At 42.1% G+C, this 15,815-nt stretch overlaps 1 pseudogene; it reads left to right on the top strand.

Moving 5' to 3' along the window:
* The first annotated feature begins 10,720 nt into the window (after positions 1-10,720).
* Positions 10,721-11,816, top strand: LOC149454396 (N(4)-(beta-N-acetylglucosaminyl)-L-asparaginase pseudogene; annotated as a pseudogene).
* Positions 11,817-15,815: the final 3,999 nt, after the last annotated feature.

The raw sequence follows: 15,815 nt of genomic DNA, 5'->3' as shown, positions 1-15,815 counted from the left end.
TCAACACACATCAGTGAAGGAGAAAAATTAACTGTTTGCAAAATTTTATAATAGAAACAAAGAAAAACGTATTTTTTCTAAATTTTTGCTCTTTTTTTGTTTATAGCGCAAAAAATAAAACACCCAGCAGCGAGTAAATACCACCAAAAGTGGTCAGGAAGGGGGTATAAGTAGTTAAAGTGGTTAAAGGCAGAAACAACCCTTCTGTTTTGTTTTTGAGAGTGGTTTTCTGGCAGACAAAAAAAGCTAAACACTCTTAAACGCTGCTAAACGCTCTTAAGCACTAGTACAAAAAAACACTCAAAATTAGCATTAGCATTAGCAATTCTTCAAAGGACAAAAAGTCCCATCAAAATGGCCCCCTTTTGACTACAATGCAATTCAAAGTTCCAATTCCAAAAATTTTGTAGAATTTAAACTTTGGAAAGTCAATTCATATTTGAGTTAAACCTGAAGTTACATTTCAATACTGTTCAGATTCAGTTAATGAAGTCATTGTCCTAGAACTTCCTTAGGAGATGGGGGACAGCTGCTTTTATCACCCTCCTGTCCTTAGAAATGCATGGACCTTCCGATCCTGAAAAACTGACGGGTGGACCTGATCGGATCGCCTGTGTAAAAGGGACCTTGAACAGAAAAATTATATCTGTTAGTATCTCTTTAATCATTTTCACACCAAATCTCCTGCCACTAGCAGCCAGAGGGACAGTGTCTTGACCTCACACTGTGAGCAGGGGCGGACTGACCAATTGGAAATTCGGGCACTGCCTGAGGGCCCGGGGTCAGTAGGGGGCCCCATGAGATGCCCCTGGTAGCTTTTTCATAGGCTTTTTTGAGTTTGGGCAAAGGCACAGGGGCCCAATGATCCCCTATTGCCCAGGGGCCCTATGAGTTGTCAGTCCACCCCTGACTGTGAGGCTATATGCACAGGTAGGGCTGCTGTTAGAAACCATGGGGCCCCATACAGCCAATCCGATAGGGCCCCTCCCCCCCAAACACCCCCCCCCCAGTTTACTATGCTTCAGTTTGAATGAACACAGTAAGTCATCAATACTGATCATTCATTGAGCTTATTCAAGGAAGGAAGGGAATGGTAAATGACATATGCTGCCGGAGGAAAGGAGAGGAGGGAAGTTGGCAGCACTACGGGGGCACACTGGGGACTGGGCTACAGGAGGAAACATTTGGTACACAGTGAATGCGGTGGGTGTACTGGGGGGGGGGGGGCGGAAGGGCAATTTCTGGAACCCATCCCCTGTATGTCTCTCTCTGCAGCAGCTGCTGAGAGAGCCATACAGGGGATCGGTTCCATTAATTGCCCCTCCCCATCCTGATCATCCTCCCTGCCCACATGTGATTCACCCAGCCCCCTTGCTGGCCTAGGCCCCTTACAGGAGGACCAGAGGTACCCCCTTATTCACAGCTCTGTGCACAGGACAGGAGTGCCTAGGCACAGGAAGTGTTATTTTAAGGAGGGCTACTAGGCAAATAATCGTTCACAGCAGGGGCAGACTGACAACTCATGGGGCCCCCGGGCAATAGGGGATCATGGGGCTCCTGTGTCCTTGCCCAAACTCAAAAAAGCCTATGAAAAAGCTACCAGGGGCATCTCATGGGGCCCCCTACTGACCCCGGGCCCTCGGGCAGTGCTCGAGTTTCCAAATGGTCAGCCCGCCCCTGGTTCACAGTATTGCTTAGGCACAGGTATCCCTATCTTTACTCTCTGATTTCAGGTCCGCTTTAAATGGAATGGGTGTATCATATACCTAACACACTGGGTTTATTTCTAAACATTTTGTCAATATTCACACAACTTTCACCAAAGATTCACACTTTTTTTTTATTGTTCAATTGTAAAGGTGTGAATCCTGGGGGAAAGTTGTGTGGATCTTGTGTTGAAGCATGTATAAGTAGACCCCATTGTGTTGTTGATTGATTTATACTTTGCACAGTCATGCTTTCATTTTTTTTTCAATTCTTATAGTTTTACATTGGTTTTCTCCAGGGATTCTGTGGTACCAATTTATTTTCTTTTAAGCCTTTTATATCATTTGCCAAACTGAAATTGTAATACAAAGCCTTTTCCAGAACATGCAGCCTCCATCCCCCCAACCTGTATTTCAATCACTTATTGGCAGTAATCACTTGTTAGGTATTCCCTTTAATGCCAAAGACCCTTGTTAATTTGTGATTCAGCATGTGTCTCAGTCTGATGTGTAATTAGAAATCCTAAGGCCTGTCTCTCACCGTAATTGCCTTGACTAAGGCCTCTGCATATCCACTTGTTAATTAGTAAACCACAATATCCAGGGGGCTTGTGGAGAGCTGGCTTAATTGTATTTGAGATAGAAGGGAGGGATAATTACCCTTCTCTCTCCATGCTGCTTTTTAATTCTTTTTTTTTTTTCGTATTATTTTATTTCCCCTTCTTTTCCCATTCTCATTTCCTCACCACAGCAAGATATAAAACCACATTCATAGCTCCATCATAAGGCTATCAATCTGAGCAACATGTGCGGGGAACGTGTCACGTAAAAGTAAAAAAAGAACCTACAGTTGGGAGCTCATCAACTAACTCGGGCAATTGCTCGGCAAAGCTCTTGGGTTCTCGGTTACGGTAATGTCACATGACATGTTTGGCAACAAACAAGCGAAGATACTACAAAATCAATGTGGAAAAGCAAAACTCCATTAATGTGTATTTACAGAGATCAGGTCCAGCTAAACACAAGATTAAACACATGTACTGAAAGTGTTTTAGCGGACAAATGACCACTGATTTGCTATAGGGCTGCACTGCATAAGAAAAGCAACAAAGTCTTTGCACTTTTGCTTTGCCGTACAGCGCATATTACTACATGGCAGAGTGCCATACCATGCATGCATTTAGGGCACTCCAATGCAGCAAAGCAAAACCCCTGCAGTCAGGGGCGGACTGACCATTTGGAGACTCGGGCACTGCCCGAGGGCCCGGGGTCAGTAGGGGGCCCCAGGAGATGCCCCTGGTACCTGTTTCATAGGCTTTTTTGAGTTTGGGCAAGGGCACAGGGGCCCAATGATCCCCTATTGCCTGGGGGCCCCATGAGTTGCCAGTCCGCCCCTGCCTGCAGTGCATCCCAATACACACTTACCCGCTACCATGCATTGTTGTGCATTGCCTTCCCAAAAAGGTTCAGGTGTGGGGAGGATTTTTCAGCGCTGATGTCATGCCGCTGCACGATCCTATGGCTGTTTATAGCCTGGGCAGACAGAATGACACTCATTCACTGATTTTCATATCAAGCCACGTGTTCCTGCTTGATCATATGGGCGTGTATGCTGTTTTAGTGGCAGCCAACAGTTTTGGTGAGTTTGACATATTTAAAGTGAAATAGTTTTTTTCTACAAGCAAGAGCACTTTGATATGGTGGTGGATGGACATTGATTTAACACCTTTTATAAAAAAAATTTCAGTTTGGTTTACATGGCGATTTATCTTTGACACTCTACAGTTGTGACCAAAATTATTCAACCCCCACTGAAATTGAGTGTTTTGGCCAGTTTGACATTGCTTTTGATCATTCAGTCATCTTGCTTACATTTACATTAAAGAGGCACTTGTAGGTCAGACAAATATAACATAACAGTTATAATGAAATAACCACAAATGTCTTTTCTGTGCTCACAGCATTATCAGTTTTATTCAACCCCCAAGTGACATTCAATCTTAGTACTTAGTACAGCATCCTTTTACAGTTATAACAGCTTTTAAACGTGAAGCATAGCTTGACACAAGTGTCTTGCAGCGATCTACGGGTATCTTCGCCCATTCTTCATGGGCAAAGGCCTCCAGTTCAGTCACATTCTTAGGCTTGCGCACTGCAACTGCTTTCTTTAAGTCCCACCAGAGGTTCTCAATCGGATTTAAGTCTGGTGACTGCGATGGCCACTCCAAAATGTTCCAGCCTTTCCTCTGCAACCATGCTCTAGTGGACTTGGAGGTATGCTTGGGATCATTGTCCTGTTGAAAGGTCCAACGTCTCCCAAGCCTCAGGTGTGTGACGGACTGCATCACGTTTCCATCCAATATCTCCTGGTACTGAAGAGAATTCATGGTACCTTGCACACGCTGAAGCTTCCCTGTACCTGCAGAAGCAAAACAGCCCCAAAGCATGATTGACCCTCCACCATGCTTCACAGTAGGCAAGGTGTTCTTTTCATCATAGGCCTTGTTCTTCCTCCTCCAAACATAGCGTTGATCCATGGGCCCAAACAGTTCTAATTTTGTTTCATCAGTCCACAGAACACTATCCCACAACTTTTGTGGTTTGTCCACATGGCTTTTGGCATACTGCAGTCGACTCTTCTTATTCTTTGGAGACAGCAAGGGGGTACGCCTGGGAGTTCTGGCACGGAGGCCTTCATTACGCAGTGTGCGTCTTATTGTCTGGGCTGAAACTTCTGTACCCACATCTGACAAATCTTTTCTCAGTTCCTCAGCAGTCACACGGGGACTTCTCTCCACTCTACGCTTCAGGTAGCGCACAGCAGTCGAAGTCAGCATCTTCTTTCTGCCACGACCAGGTAGCGTTTCAACAGTGCCCTTTGCCTTGAATTTGCGAATGATGCTTCCTAAGGTGTCTCTTGGTATGTTTAACATCTTTGCAATCTTCTTATAGCCATTGCCCTTCCTGTGAAGAGAAATCACCTCTTCTCTTGTCTTCCTGGACCATTCTCTTGCCTTCACCATGTTTGTAACCACACCAGTAAATGTCTAGAAGGAGCTGAGTATCACAGTCATTTTAAAGCTGCCTAATTGGTGCTTATTATGCTTGATTGCTGCTCGGTGACATCCACAGGTGTTTTCAATACCTGATGGAAAGCACCTGTATGAACCTCTGTTCTTCAGAGTGGTAGTCTTTAAGGGGTTGAATAATTGTGGCAATGAAGAAACCACATAAGAACCATTTACTACTGTATTACATAAACAATTGATGTCATTTTAGTTGCATTTGGGTAGTTACAACGTCCTTGTAGGATTTGATTCTGAATACAATTCCAAATGTACACTATAGTCCCTAAACCCCTTTACAGCATTGGGGGTTGAATAATTTTGGTCACAACTGTATATTATCAATCATCCTTTAAATATTTTTTCATTTGTTTAGTGCTGCATTTCACATTTTCAGCTCATTCAAAATGAATGGGATACCCTAATCCAATGGACATTAATGTGTGTTAAGGTATCGTGTGTTAATGGACAGGTGTGACATTGGCCTCACTCCCCCTTGCATTTTCTGGTACTGTCCCACTCTTTTCCAATGTTTGGACTACCGGTGATCATCTCTACCCTGGTGATTGTTTTTATACATCATTTTCCTGCCCAAAGCCAAAGATTGTAAATTGGCTTATCGGATCTCTGGAGGATGTGGAATTTGTTTAGTCATGGCAGTCTATCATGAATGCTGCCGCCAGACTCATCCACCTTACTAACCATTCCATATCTGCCATCCCTCTCTGCCAATCCCTCCACTGACTTCCCATTGCCCAACGAATAAAATTCAAAACATTAACAATAGCATATAAAGCCATTTATAACTCTGCCCCAATTACATCACCAATCTTGTCTCCAAATATCACCTAAACCGTCCTCTCTGCTCCTCCCACGACATCCTGCTCTCTAGCTCCCTTGCCTCCTCTTTCCATGCTTGTCTCCAGGACTTCTCCAGAGCCTACCCTATCCTCTGGAACTCTCTACCCCAATTTATCAGACTATTGCCTACTCTGCCCACTTTTGGGCGATCTCTGACAACTTATCTCTTCAGGGAAGCCTATCCTGCCTTGAGCTAATAACAGAATCTTCTATTCCTCCTACCAGTCCATCCCCCACAGTTATTACCTTTTGTACCTCTAGCCCCTCCCTCTTATATTGTAAGCTCCAAGGAGTAGGGTCCTCCTAACCCTCTTGTATTGAACTGTATTGTTACTGTATTGTCTTCTTTTATATTGTAAAGCGCTGAGCAAATTGTTGGCGCTATATAAATCCTGTATTATAATAATAATAGTAGAACTGTGGTTTAACTAGAACTCTTTTCATTTTCACAATGAAGTATACAATGAAAATTGCATTCAAGTATCAAATCACCTTGCAAGAAATGTAAAAATAAACACAAATATATGACAAAATTATATTCCCCCTCCCACAATTTCATATATTTACAATCAATATTGCATTTACTACCTGTAAAAAATGAGTCATGATAGAAACTCCCCATAAACCTTAATAGTGCTGCTGCTTTAAACTAAATGCATAATTTACAACACCATCAATCAGAATATTTGAACAATTATCTGCGCAAATATATCTAATAATAAACGCTCTGCTTGCTGTCACACACACATTGGTGAATGATGAGGAAGATGGATTTTTAACACAATTGATGGACTTTTACGAATATTTTGGAGTACTTGCTTTATTTTATATTTTGTGTATTTTTATGTAATGAATTTATGTATTAGCATACTTTCAGCACTGTATTTATTATTAGATATATTTGAGCTGCTAATTGTTCAAATATTCTGAATGAAAATGGCATAATTAGAGGTTGTCTTTGGAAAAAACAGCATAGTCCAAAGTTTAGTTAAAGTTATAGGCACAGTTAGACTGTTTCTGTAAATGTTGGTTTTGGCTTCCTTGGCCACCATGTTGCCTTCCCAAAAAGGGTTACCTGTGGTTTCTTGTGCGCTGGGATATGTTGGCAGCTAATTTTTGTATGCTAATGAACAGGTGTGAAAATAAAATGAAATAATTATTAAATAATAATGTCCAAATGAAAGTCCATATAAATCCTCAAAAAAAAAAAAAAAGAAAGAAAAAAATCTTGATCTCATATACCGTCACCATACACTCAGAAAAAAACGGCCCCTTGCTGGACACTTTGACCGTATAACAGCTGTCGGTATGCGCAGTATATTGAGGAATCAGTATGGCGAATAATTTCCAGTGGATATCCTCTCCCATGTACAGGATAATGACTCTGAAAGATCCCTAAACCGGACTGTAACTCCGATCAATAAGCACAATGTGATAGGGAATCAGGATGGCAGGTAATCCACAATAGAAATCCTTTTGCAGATATGAGATGAATTATCCACTTTAAAACTTTGTAAACCTCAAAGAACTTCCCATCCAGCAATTAGAAAAGGGATAAAGAACAAAGATAACTTATAGTGCAGTAATCAATATAAACGTTGCACAATTTATTAACCTCCCTAGCGGTCTGATTATGTCCATATTTCTGTGCTCAAAGCGGTACATTTTATTGCATGAAAATATGTATTTTTGTATTGTAGGCCTGTAATTTTTAGGAATAACTCCCTGAAATCTGTCCGAACAAGAGTCTAGTAAACATCCCGGGTATGATAAAACTTGAAACATGAAATCATAAATTATAATTTAATAAATAATATTAAAAAATAATAATATCATAATAATACATTTAATTCAATTATATAATCAAACCAAAAACACTGAAATCTGAAATAGAGCGCCAAGTTCGCAAAGTCGCAAAATCGTTTTCAGTGTCTGATGACGAATTTCCCCCACAAATCATTATCACTCAATTCTGCAAGTGGTTCTGATTTACAATCGCTGTTCTCTAGCCGGTCTAACACCGCTTTTGACCTAAAGAGACGCTTTTTGGACGTCATGGACATTTCTCAGTTTCCAGGCAGAAAGAGCAGTAAAAATGCAAAAACTCGGGACAAAATGTATGTGAAATGGTTTGATACAGTAATGTTTTACTATGTGATTTTAGTGTATTTAGTGAATGTCACTTTTTGTCATTTTCAAATTTCCCGTCGTTCTGTCCCCGTACGTCCCGACGCTCGCAGAGGATAGAACCCAGATGACAGATGCCGGCATCCGCCGGATTACATTGCCGGGGACACTGCAGGAGGGACATTGTGGGAGCGCAGGACAAGATAAGCGATCGAGGCATCGCGGAGCAGCGCCACATGGTAAGCCCGAGTGTAGCTCGGGGTTACCACTTGTGGTGCTGAAACTTTACCTCGAGCTACACTCGGGAATACCGCCAGGGAGGTTAAAAGATCCACTTACATGAAATCTTAAGATAACCAGCATTAAATGAACCAAAGTTTCAAACCAAGAAAATGGCCGCCGTCCCTCCAGAACGTGGTGACGTCACACGCCGAAGCTCCACCCAACACGTTTCATCATCAGGAAGACGTCTCCTCCTTGCTTTTTCTGGTACTGTCCTGCATTTTTCATATGTTTGGACTACTTGTAAACATTTCTACCCTGGGGACTGGTTTTATACATCATATTCCTGCACAAAACCAAAGATTGTAAATAGCTTATCAGGATCTCTGAAGGATGTGGATTTTGGTTAGTCATGGCAGCAGAGATAGTGGAAATGTGGTCTAAAAATAACTCTTTTAATTTGCACAACAAAGCATATAATGAAAATTGCATGATTAGAGGCTATCTTCAGAAAAGAAAACAGCATCTTTAAAATTAGTTGAAGTTATATGCAAACTTGGACTGTTTTTGTAAATGTTTGTTTTGGCCCCCATGTCCACCATGTTCAACATTTTCACAGCAGAAGTCAAGATTTACATATAGCTTCAGATGCCTCTATCTTTAGATTAACAAATTGTTTTAAAGTGCTTTTTGCATTGAAGAAAACCTTTAGGCTCCTTGTCCTCAGAGTAAAGATTCTGAAACCTTTAGGCTCAGTGCACACTAGTGCCATTTCAGATGTGACTTGACTCACAGAATCGTATGACAATGGAAATCACATAGGGTTTGGTTTACTAAAGGCAAATAGACTGTGCACTTTGCAAGTGCAGTTGCCCTCTGAGAGTGCAGTTGCTCCGGAGCTTACTGAATAAGGTAAAGCTTAATTGTAGAAAAAATACCCAATCACAATTAAGGAAAATAGAGAAAAACACTATTTTTGTCTGCACATGATTGGATGATGGAAACCAGCAGAACTCCCCTCATTTACTAAGCTCCAGAGCAACTGCACTTGCAAAATGCACAGTCTGTTTGCCTTTAGTAAACCAACCCTGTTGTTTTCAAAGGTGCCTTTTCACATCAATGCAACTTAACATGGTACAGTTTTGGAAAAGGTTCCTGTACTACTTAGGTGTGATTCCAGCACAATTTTGGCCCCATTAAAATATGCAAACCACTTCAATGTAGCATTCAAGCTGCACTACATAATTGCATTGAAAGTTAGATCAAAATCAGATCGAACCAGTGTATATGTAGCCTTTCTTCATTTTTTCATTGTGTTCTGTTTGAATTTTCCAGGCTTGTGAAAGTGTATTTTTAATTATATTTACAAGATGAAGAACCTTATCCTATTCAAACAAGGTAGCACTGGTGCCTGAAGGAAGTATAACTATAATTTTTAAATCCTCGTGGAATCCTGCGGCGGGTCAAGTGCATCGGAATCTTGGTTTGATTCTGGGTCATACTGTGAAGTTAAAAGATCTCTTTTTTTATGTTCCTGTTGGTTGTCAGCTCCACACCAGGCTACAGTCCAATTTATGGGTGTTCCTATGGAGGAGCTACAGCACAACACTGTAGCCACCGCCCCTCTCATCAGAGTGATACTCTTTAACCTCTTCACGCCGGCCGCACACAAATGTGCGGCCTCCCGGTTTCTGGCCTAGATGCCGAGCGGCCGCACATTTGTGTGCAATTAAAAAAAACATGTGCTGAGAGCACACGCTCCCAGCACACATGTTCTTTACTAGCGGAAAGGTCCCGATCTCCTCTTTCGATCGGGACCTTTCCCTATCATGTGACTGCCGTGCCTTTTCACATCAATGCAACTTAACATGGCACGGTTTTGGAAAAGGTTCCTGTACTACTTAGGTGTGATTCCAGCACAATTTTGGCCCCATAAAATATGCAAACCACTTCAATGTAGCATTCAAGCTGCACTACATAATTGCATTGAAAGTTAGATCAAAATCAGATCGAACCAGTGTATATGTAGCCTTTCTTCATTTTTTCATTGTGTTCTGTTTGAATTTTCCAGGCTTGTGAAAGTGCAATTTTTAATTATATATACAAGACGAAGAACCTTATCCTATCCAAACAAGGTAGCACTGGTGCCTGAAAGAAGTATAACTATAATTTTTAAATCCTTGTGGAATCCTACGGAGGGTCAAGTGCATCGGAATCTTGGTCTGATTCTGGGTCATACTGTGAAGTAAAAAGATGTCTTTTTTTATGTTCCTGTTGGTTGTCAGCTCCACACCAGGCTACAGTCCAATTTATGGGTGTTCCTATGGAGGAGCTACAGCACAACACTGTATCCACCACCCCTCTCATCAGAGTGATACTCTTTAACCTCTTCACACCGGCCGCACACAAATGTGCGGCCTCCCGGCTTCTGGGCCTAGATGCCGAGCGGCCGCACATTTGTGTGCAATTAGAAAAAACATGTCCTGAGAGCGCGCGCCCTGCGCGCTCCCAGCACACATGTTCTTTACTAGCGGAAAAGTCCCGATCTCTTCTTTTGATCGGGACCTTTCCCTATCATGTGACTGCCGTGACGGCGAATCACGGTGGTCACATGACCCTAAAACCCCGCCTCCTGGCTTCTGAAACCCTTAAAGGGCCGGGAGGCTCCGGTGCCAAGGGGTTAATGAAACTATATATACATAAAGTACACGCTTCTCTATTTCCAGCACCGTTCAGGCCATGGCAGTGGCTGGCTCCCCGGTGCTGTACATAATGGCGGCACAGCTGTGTGCGGTCTACTTGCTGCCCACTCTGCCTCTGGTCATCAACACCTGGCCCTTCCAAAGTGCCACACAAGCAGTCTGGAACGGTCTTGCTGCTGGCAGATCTGCTTTAGATGCAGTTGAGAAAGGATGTACCCAGTGTGAAATTGATCAATGTGATGGCACTGTAGGGTATGGCGGAAGCCCCAATGAAGCTGGAGAGATTACACTGGATGCTATGATTATGAATGGTAGCACTAGTGGTACAAAGCTGGTGCTGTTGCCAATCTTAGAAGAATAAAGAATGCCATTGGCATGACCAGTGCTGTCATGGAGCACACAAAGCATACATTTTTAGTGGGAGAATCAGCATTCTTGTTTGCTGAGAGCATGGGCTTTGTATGTGAAGACTTAACAACCAACAGATTACTACCCAATTATTCAGGATGGCTTGAACAGCACTGCCAACCAAACTTTCGTACGAACGTGATGCCAGACCCAAGCACATGTTGTGGTCCTTATAAGCCTTTGAAGGGATTTAAAAATGATAATCCACCTTCTCTTCAGAAAGCAGTTGATGTGCACAGCCATGATACTATTGGAATGATTGCTGTGGACAAAGAAATATTGCAACAGGAACTTCTACCAATGGAGTATCTCACAAAATTCCTGGATGCGTGGGTGACTCGCCAATCATTGGAGCAGGATCCTACGTACACAGTTCAGTGGGAGGAGAAGTTGCTGCAGGAGATGGAGATACCATGATGAGATTTTTACCAAGTTACCAAGCTGTGGAGAACATGAGAATGGGAGCTGATCCCACCACTGACTGTTGGAAAGCTATTGCTAGAATCCAGCAACATGTCCCAGTGTTTTTTGGAGCTATAATATGAGCCAACCACACAGGGAGTTATGGTGCTGCTTGCTGTAAAGTACCAGGATTCTCTGAATTTCATGACACAGTTTTCAACCCTGGCCTTTCACAGCCATTGGAAGAGGTAGAGGATGGTCTACAGAAGCTAGAGCATGTGTCAGGCATTTGCCACAGAAAATTTTCTTATAATAAATATTAAGAATCATCACACCAAAGTGAGGGCGACTTGTTTTGTAAACCAACACATGTCACATGTAAATGTAAAAGATACTGAAAGTTGCAAGTGTTCTTGAAAAGTCTGTTTCAGAAAGTAGTCCATGTTTTTTCTATAACAGGTTGCTGTACTATATGTATAGATTATTTATTACCTGGTGTCAGGGTTTCTAGTGTTCAGCTGCTATATGTTTGCACTCTATATTTTATCATATATTACAATTTTCTCAAGCGCAGGTTTAGAAATTATATTCTTTAATTAAACTGCTATAGCTTCAATTCAGTATGAACCCAATGTAATAACTTTGAGTGCTGCTCCAAGCGCTGATCAATCCTCTCCGGTGATCCACTAGGTAGGGCGTGCTGGTGTCTGTGGTACTCATCTGAGCCTGGTATGCAGTCTGAAATGGAAGGACACCTCACTAATAACAGCCTGTGTGTGAGTTCAAATGAAGAGCAGCCTCCGTCTAGGTTTCTCCCAGGCTACCCCCGCTGATGCGTTTCACTACAAATTATTAGTAAGACCTCATCTGGAATATGCAGTTCAGTTTTGGGCACCAATTCACAAAAAGAACATTGGGGAACTGGAGAAAGTACAGAGAAGGGCAACCAAACTGATACGAGGCATGGAGGAGCTCAGCTATGAGGAAAGATTAGAGGAACTGAATTTATTCTCTTTTGAGAAGAGGAAATTAAGGGGGGATATGATCTCTATGTATAATACATAAGGGGGGATATGATCACCTTGTATAATACATAAGGGGGGATATGATCTCCATGTATAATACATAAGGGGGGATATGATCTCCATGTATAATACATAAGGGGGATATGATCTCCATGTATAATACATAAGGGGGGATATGATCAACATGTATAATACATAAGGGGGGATATGATCACCATGTATAATACATAAGGGGGGATATGATCTCCATGTATAATACATAAGGGGGGATATGATCACCATGTATAATACATAAGGGGGGATATGATCTCCATGTATAATACATAAGGGGGGATATGATCTCCATGTATAATACATAAGGGGGGGATATGATCTCCATGTATAATACATAAGGGGGGATATGATCTCCATGTATAATACATAAGGGGAGATATGATCTCCATGTATAATACATAAGGGGAGATATGATCTCCATGTATAATACATAAGGGGGGGATATGATCTCCATGTATAATACATAAGGGGGGATATGATCTCCATGTATAATACATAAGGGGGGATTCTTCACAGTAAGAGCTGTGAAAATGTGGAATAGACTCCTTCAAGAGTTGGTTCTGGCCAGCTAAGTGGATTGCTTTAAAAAAGTCCTGGATTCTTTCCTAGATACACAGAATATAACTGGATACTAACATTTATAGGTAAAGTTGATCCAGGGAATATCCAATTGCCTCTCGGGGGATCAGGAAGGAATTTTTTTCCCTGCAGGAGCAAATTGGATCATGCTTTGCTGTTTTTTTTGCCTTCCTCTAGATCAACTGTGGGTATAGGATTATAACTTTTTTTTTTTTGATGGTTGAACTGGATGGACATTTGTCATTTTTCAGCCAGACTAACTATGTAACTATGTAACTCCACCCAAAGGGCTTATTCACAGCCCTGTGACCAAGCCTCGTGGGTGGGGAGAAATGCATCAAAGGGTGTGGCTGAGGCTGCTCTTCATTTGAACATACAAACGGGCTGTTATGAGCGTGACGTCCTTCCATTTCAAGATTCAATTTAGATTTGATTAATTATACATATGATAAGCAATGGCACAGGGCTGGTCCCAGTGTTTACACAGGTCTCTGTGCTAGATGGATCAGTGGATCAGAGCTGGACTCTCAGTATACACAGGGCTTTGGGCTATGTTTGCTCAAGTTGGATGTTGCTGGGGGCCTGGTCACCAGGTTGGTGCTAGGGCTGAGCCAAAATGCAATTTCAGTGCAGACCCAGTGCGCACATCCATGGGCTGACTGCTCCAGCAACATAAATGCAGGCATCTATTGCTTGATACTGGTAAGAGCTGTTTTTGATTTATTTGAAACATTATATTTTAATAGGCTATTCTTTTTTTTTTGACTGAAGGTCTGCTTTAAGTATATTCAGCATTGTGACTTCAAGTTTCAAATAGATCTGGTGTGCAGGTCTTAGCTCTATGCAATAATATATTATTTCCTCCTTTCTGTCACAGAACTTCAACATAATAAATGATATGCAAGTGCATAGCATCCTATAATGAATATGTTTATCTGTACATGTTTATGTGTCTGCCTATTCTTGGTCATAACAATAGAAAAAACATGTTCAACCTTGTTATCATGAAAAGGGGTATAAGTGAAATGCAGTTTTATACATACATAGCTTCCAATCAGAATGTTTGAGTTTAAAGTGGTTATGAGTGATATGAGTTTTGTTTTGCCTTAATGTATTCCATGCATTAAGGTAACAAAGATTTTGAAAGCAGCTCCCCCCACCCCAACCCCCCTTATACTTACCTGAGCCCAATCTGGATCCACTGGCTCTCTCTCTCCTCACTGTACAAAGAGGCAGCAGTGATAGCCATTGTGATAGCCATTGCTGCTGCTGTCAATCACAGCCAGTGAGCAGGGGAGCAGGGCCAAACCACGCTCTGTGTGTCAATGGACACACATATTCTGCTGAGGAGTGAGCACGTGCAACTGCTCCCCTAGCAAGAGGCTTGTTATGGGGGTATCCAGCAGAGGGGAAGAGCCAGGAGCACCAGCAGGGGACCCATTGCATAGAGCAGGAAAGTATAGCATGCTTGATATTTTTTAAAAATTACCTTTAGAATAACTTTAAAATCTTAAAACAAAAAAGTATGTTCACGAGCAAGATGTCATTTCTGTATATTGGGACAGAAAAGACAATTTTAACTGTATAATCTTCTATATAATAAAATAATCCACTGTGCACAAATGTCTAGTTTTATCTATGTCTTAGTTCAGTGGTCTCCAAACTGCGGCCCTTTGCTAGTCTTTATCCAGCCCTTGGGTCACTATTCCTAACACTGACACCAAAGGTGGGGCATAATTCCCCAACTGACACCAGCAATGGGACACTATTCTTCCCACTAATATCAGTGATGGGGCCCTATTCCATCCACTAACATCAATGATGTACCAATATTCCTTCCAGTGATAGTAATGATGGGGCACTACTCCTACTCCTACTGACCACAGGCACCATGCAACTGAACACCACACCTGAGACCATGTTTACTCTCACTTATGTTGGCCCTGGGAATTTTTCTACCCCCACTGGCTACAATCCGGCCCTCCTAAAGTCTGAAGGACAGGAAACTGGCCCTTTGTTTGAAATGTTTGGAGACCCCTGTCTTGAACCTGCATACATCATAGACCAACCATTCTCAACCTGGATTCCGTGGAACCCTGGGGTTACTCCACATGTTTAAAACAAGAAACACAGAGGGTGCAAATGCCTAGTGTATTATTTTTAGCACATTAATAAAAGGTGATGGAAAACATAATGTACTTGCAAGCTAAGTAGACTGATAACATATCAAAAAGCACAAAGCACAAAATCATGAGATCTGCTCTCTGGCTTCAACAGCTGAGTAGATGATGATGCCAGCTTACTTGCTTCAGGGAACTGGCTCCCTACTTCAGTGCCATTGTTCTGAAGAGAGAAGCCATCTCTTCACCCTTCAATGAAGTATTAAAGATAAAGCACCAGGTGTTTGCACCCTATTTGCTTCTTTTTTTGTGCAGTGTGGATTTCCCCGATCTGAGGAGTACTGCACTGCTTTATCCTTTCATTCTGGGTTGCCAAGTGGTTTTGATACTTCTGGTTCACATGGCAGGTGCCTCCATGATTTCTGAGTGCTGAAGTGTCAAGTTTATATATCTTTCTTTTACTCCACAAGTTGCTAGGGGTTCATAGAGCTGTGGCTAATTGACCCCTTCATTTGATGGTGCATTCATGGCTTCAGGGCCTGTA

The sequence above is a fragment of the Staurois parvus genome, unplaced genomic scaffold (assembly GCF_062004578.1).
Source record: "Staurois parvus isolate SC_StPar_1 unplaced genomic scaffold, SC_StPar_1.0 ptg000432l, whole genome shotgun sequence".
In the NCBI taxonomy this organism is placed as follows: Eukaryota; Metazoa; Chordata; class Amphibia; order Anura; family Ranidae; genus Staurois; species Staurois parvus.
Note: the sequence above shows the minus strand (reverse complement) of the source record. Positions and strands in the feature narration are given on the sequence as shown.